Genomic DNA, 6,278 nt, shown 5'->3' with positions numbered 1-6,278 from the left:
TTAACTACAAACGCATTTAAATACAGCTTTTGTAACAAAGTTGTTATCTACTCGCTTGTTATATTAACGATATTGCGCCAGATAAAAATCCTTTAATAACTGTTCGTTAAAATATTAAACAATAACTTTCAGGCCCTGCACCAAACATCTGCCTATTAAAAAGGTTCTAGTACTTAATAAGGTAAAGCCCTTTTTACATTCGATTCATGTTGTATGTCTGATAAGTATCGTTAGCCAATTTCACCTAAACAATAAACTTCATTGTGCTAATATTTCTTTATAATAAGACTATTCTTTGTGGCAAATTTACGAAAGTTTTCAGTTTAAATAAATGACTTTTTACAATACATAGCTAATTTAAAACAGTTTATTTAAAGATACATAATAAATGACAATTAAACGGGGAACATTTTTTTAGTTTAAATAATTAGATTATGTTGGCCAAACAACCTTAAGTTTTTTTGGCTTAGGTACAGTAAAAAAAGGGGGCTAACCTTATTTGAGCTATCATAGCAACATAATAAAAAGAGAAATAAGAATAAGAAAGAAAGAAAAGAAAGCATGTCAATTTCATGCCTAATATCCTTAAAAGGAACATCATTACTTCCTGTCAACAATTGCAAAATAGAACAAATAAAGCAAAAAGGAGAAAGAAAGTAAAAAACTGACACTCTAGTTTTTTATGAAAAAAGGACAGTCCTATGATGAGTTCGTTTGCCAAACAAATGGTTAAATTATTAACGGTTCTCGCATTTTTTATTGTTACTTTAACTACCTCAGTTAAAACAATTGTATGAAACAATTTTTTGAACTTGTGCAAAATTTCTTTTCGCAGAAACGTCTTTTAGTATTGTTTTGTTTTCTTTTTATAAAGACCATGTTTTAAATAGAAGAGAAATTTTGTAACGTTTTAGTGGACACTACAGTAATTATTTCATCAAATTTTGTAATTCAAGAATTTTACCCACAACTTTTTCTTTCTTTTTTTAAGGATTAAATGTGTTTTCATACTTTGTATATTTTAGACGACTGCTAATATTATAGCGTATTGCTTATTACCCGCTGATTTCCACAACATTTTATCAACAGTTCAGTTATATCGTGACTGCTACTAGTTTAATTAATAATCAGTAATCACGTAATTAAACAACATTGTTGTTAAAAACTGCAAAATGACGTAACCATTATATTTTTTTGTTAATTCAATACTATTAAAGTATCCTTTCAATTTAAACGAAACTAATGTACCGTTTGAAAAAATATTAAAAAAAATTGCAATAAGAATCCGCGGAAAATTATAATTTGTCTTTACGACAAATCTTAAGCAAACGACATAGATAATATAATGAAATACGCAGACGATAAATAATATAGGCAAATCGCGTCAGGTGAAAAGCAATAATTAATAGTAATAATGCACACGTAAGAGCGCGCATCTAAAGTTCAGCACAATCGCGATCTATAACGAAATAACGAATCCTCATTACACCGTGCCAAAGTTCACGCTCCCACCAGTAACGCACGGCGTTAGAGACCGAGACGGGGATATGTAGAGCGGTACGGGTGCGAGGGAGACGACGATACTGATAGACGTTGCGTTAGAAATTAGCCCCGCCCCTTCGGAGATCGAGCCTGCGTGTCCACCTCCGAAGGCATTCGTGCGCGCGCGCAATCGCAGACTCGCGTGCGTAGCGCAGCGCGATGTTCCGCATGTAGAGTTCCTTACGTACAGTTCCCAAATTAGTGAGAACTTTGAATTTTTTCGAGTGCCGTATTCTTAGGTGGACAGTAAAAATTTTTCAAGTGGCGTATACTTTTAGTATTAGCGCCACTTCGCACGTAGCGAAAGTGCCTGTGTATGAAACAGTTTTTCAGTAGGATACTAATAGAACGAAAGTGACTGTGACAATTTGGTGACCGCGTGACATAGTGCAGTGAGTGTGGCTTGTGTTAACTGACACCAAAGATAACAAGGTATTTATCTTTTAATTGATTAGGATTAATAAATAAACACGTCAGTAATCTCGTACCGTTTTTTTTTAAATTTCGGTCCTAAAAGTGACTCAAAAATATTTTTATTTATTCCCAAAATTTGAAATTGTAACATTTGTGGAATATGTTACGAAAAAATAAAAATAGCATAAATTGAGTATCATAAAATTCTGCTAGAATATATTTATTTAAAACTTTGATAAAATATTATTAAAAAAAAAGGCAAACTAGAATAATTTTGGTTTATGTATTTTCAATGGTTAAAAATTTTACCAGTAAAAAAGTAACGTACAATTAAAAATTATTACTTCAATTTCTTACAAAATTAGCGAAAATTCTAATGGACCCCTTGACTAACATTAATATAACCGTCAATTTTAAAAATACCTTTCAGCCAAAAATTTACAATCGTAACGGTGAAAAATATTTTGCCGACATAAAATTAAATTTAATTATGTCATTACTAGCTGCTAGATGCTAGGTAAATAATACATAATCAATTAATGACTTCAGAGTCGTTGACTTATAATTAATGACAATTATAATGATTGCCTGATTGTTTACGGAACAATTTAATTATTGTTACATCAATTCATTCAGTAGCTTCCCACGTAAATTATAGTCTAGTTTTATTAATCATTTTAATAAATAAAAGGATTTATATACGTCTGTTTTTATCCCTTAAAACGCGAAACCGATTTTAGTTTTGAATTCCTTGATAATGATTTATGGTGAAAAATGTACGGTCCCTGCGAGATGGACAGCTCCTAGCAGACAATGTGTCTTGTAATTTAATAACTTTTTAGTATAGTGATTATTACTAATTAGCAGTTTTAAATGCATATTTTAAGTCCATAATATGAGATAGTAGAAAAGACATAAACGGGGACGCATGTCTCTACAAAATTTTATATGGCGTCAAAACTATTTAAATATTCAAAGAATTTAAAACCATTTTAAATTAATGTCGTCTAGATGTAACGGTACTATATAATATCTAATTTATGCGTTATTTTGATGAATTACCGTCATTTTAATAAATATCCGCAGAATGTGGAGCCAACGGTATTTCGATATTTTTTTTAATAAAACTCTACATACATTTAAAGGCCGGCAACGCACCTGCAGCTCTTTTGATGTTGCGAGTGTCCATGGGCGACGGTAGGTGCTTACCATCAGGTGACCCGTTTGCTCGTTTGCCCCCTCATTTAATAAAAAAAAATGTTTGTACCAAACTACACGCATACAAGTACACAAATAAGTTTAATGCAATAGAACCGTACATTTCACATTAATAAAAATAATTCTTCATGTAGGTTCCAAAGTATTTTCCTACCCAAACATTCAATTCAGCGGCTTCAGCTTGAAACTACAGAAAGACAAATAGTCACGATTTCGAATTTTTTACATTAGTATGGATATAGGTTAGACGAAAATATTTCGTGAAATAGTTAAATATAATAAAATGTAGAAAATCCTTGATAATTTTAACTCGAACATTCTCATGGTGAATTAAAATAAAACAGTAAAAATAATTGAATTATTCTCACAGCATTAATTATAATTAATTCAATTATGTTGTGAAATATAATGAGTGCCCTCAGTTTTTGTAATTCAAATGTAATTAGCATTGGTCCAAATAACCTTTGCCGTACTTTAATTCACAATGTAAAATAAAAAGGAGTAAGCACTGAGACAACTTGCATTCGATAAGTCGACAACGAAGTCGGAAAACAAAAACGTATGGGATCTATCATAATGTTGCTGACACGGCGCTTGCTATACCTGTTGTCAATTACTTCACTGTCGCAATTATCGAATGCAAATTGACTTGAGATCCTGTTTTTAAATAAAAAATAAAGTAAATTTTATGAATAAACAAGAATTTAATAACAAAAATACAACTTTGGATCGTAGTCTTTTTATTATCCTACCAATCTGTAACAGCTACCAAATATTCATATATGAGGTAGGGAATTACTTTTATCTTTTTCCGTACAATCTTTATCTTTTTTGATATATCACCAAATAATAAAATAACAATCGTCAGTGTGGCTCTTTTAATACCAAAATAAACCAACTTATAATCGTACATCCTTTTATAATCATAAATAGAAAGTTCAAAATGATAATGATGATAACGTTGATATAATTATGATGATGATTCATTTCCCAATACTCTTAGCTCTACCTTAAAGGATTTAAGAGTGTTTACTGAAATAATAATCATCTTTCTCTACCGTAACCTCCGCCCACGATTTCCGCCGGCCACCGACTCTACGTGAGATATGATCTTGGGATTTTGCTGGATTAACTTATATCCCATCTCTACATCGGCAATATCGATCCCAATATCGGTATACCAAAATTGGTATCATTTAATATAGAGGCAATAAAATGTATGATGTAGAGTATGTAATGTTATACTTTTATTCGTCGATGATACGATAAAATCTGAAATGTAATCCGTCGCTTTGATTTAGGAAAGCATTCGTAAAATCTAAATTATCAATCTTATTTGACATGAAATTTTTGTAGTGATGTCTATTAAGGCCTCTTTTCTCTAAATATATAGTCACAGTAAGGTCCTCAATGACCAAGTTGTAAGTATAAATTCCATAAAATACAGTAGTGTACAGAAAGACATACACTGGTCAAGCTACATATGAAGATTTGCAGATGGAGCAAGTATGCTTAGCAAGACATTATAGGCTCTACCTTTTAGCAATTTTATTTCAACGAAAAACATTTTCTCTACATTTCCGCTTACTTTTTTGCTATATTTGAAACCAAACATAGAGCACCATCAAGTACATGTATAGCACGATTATGTTATCCTCGTAACGTAGGACACCGAGTGACACTGCGTTTTTGCCGCGGCCCAAACGTGAGAACGTATCCCACGGGCCATTGTGTGGCTCTATATTGTTTTATCTCTGTATTATAATAACTATTATGAGCATAATGGTCAATTGTTCAATTGATATTAAATGGGTCAAACGCGACGAATGTAAGGTAGCCTTTTATTTTTTGTGATAAGGAATAATTGCTATTATGTCTGTCTGTCCCATTGTTGGTTATCGCCTGCCCTTAGATTAGAAGCAGCGAGGACCTCTTACGGTTGCGTTGTTTTGTAGATTTAAAATTTGTTACGTTTCTGAACGTTTACCGAATTCAAGGTAAGCTGACTTTAGACTTCACGAAGATTCACTTTCATTTTTACTTTGAATATGAATATTTTTTGTTCTGACTGTTATATCTAATAATAAACTATGGGTACAAAGTTCAAAGTGCTGTAAGTGCAACTATTCGATTATTTTTAAATCAAACAGGGACCGTTATTTTTTATTTTTTTTATTTTTTTCAAGATTTTATATCATTTTACAAGGCTCGAAGTATATCTTATCTTAATTGATTGAACGACTATAGTTTTAGGAGGTTACTGATAGATACTTTGGCATATTTTATAACATAACTATGAATATCATACCGTAATGTTTTCAGATAGTAAGCGATTACTTTAACCTTTTTAACTATTGTACTCTATATAAGGTTTAAGGGTAATTAGACGTAGACGACTTTAAAACCTTAAACCAATGTCAACTTTCCCGTGAAATTAGCAAACAATTATCGTTTCGTAATCGTCAGAGCTAATTGCTAACAAATGACGGTTGCGACAGCGCCATCTGTCGACATTAGTTGGGAAATGACTTTTTAAATGTTTCTATTCTATTTGCTCTTTGACCTCTTTGGTTACAAAATTGAAAAGAAGCACCGATAGGCAATTTACGTTTTGCTAAATGACATACTAATATTATAAATGTGTGTTTGTTTGTTACCTTTTCATGCTGAAATTGAGTGCTCGTACTTATTAAATTACGTACTTAAATTATAACTGTCTGTAACTTTTTTATCATTCAAGGCTTGAACTTATTAAATCAAAATTTGATATTGGTGCCTAAGTTAGTAAGATAGTTTTCCCGGAAAAATGGAGTCTCAATTCCAGAAGATTTGCTACACATTTGCAACTCTTCTGGTATTAGTGTATAATATTATAAAAACAGGTGACAGCAGAATCAGAAATAGACTCTACAATTTTAATTGTAGAGCCATTTGGTAAAAAGGTTTAATGTTGATCTGGTTGCGGTAACCTCGCGGGGCGCCGCAGGAAGTGCACTCACTAATGGCTTTTGAGAACCACTAGTTACTAGTGATCACAAAAACCTGTACAGTTCTTGAAAAAAAAGGAAAATGTTTTTTTGTAACTTACTTAAGACTTCCACTTT

General features: G+C 31.8%; 1 protein-coding gene across 1 annotated transcript in view; it reads left to right on the top strand.

Annotated features, from left to right (window-relative positions):
• The first annotated feature begins 1,679 nt into the window (after nt 1-1,679).
• Nucleotides 1,680-6,278, top strand: part of LOC121739317 (knirps-related protein-like) — a 69,861-nt gene continuing 65,262 nt past the window's right edge. Inside the window, exon 1 of the mRNA XM_042131707.1 lies at nt 1,680-1,974. The gene's annotated coding sequence lies outside the window, so the exon portion shown is untranslated. The remainder of the gene's footprint in view (nt 1,975-6,278) is intronic.

Source organism: Aricia agestis, chromosome Z (genome assembly GCF_905147365.1).
Source record: "Aricia agestis chromosome Z, ilAriAges1.1, whole genome shotgun sequence".
NCBI lineage: Eukaryota > Metazoa > Arthropoda > Insecta > Lepidoptera > Lycaenidae > Aricia > Aricia agestis.
This window is presented reverse-complemented; position numbering and strand designations above follow the sequence as displayed.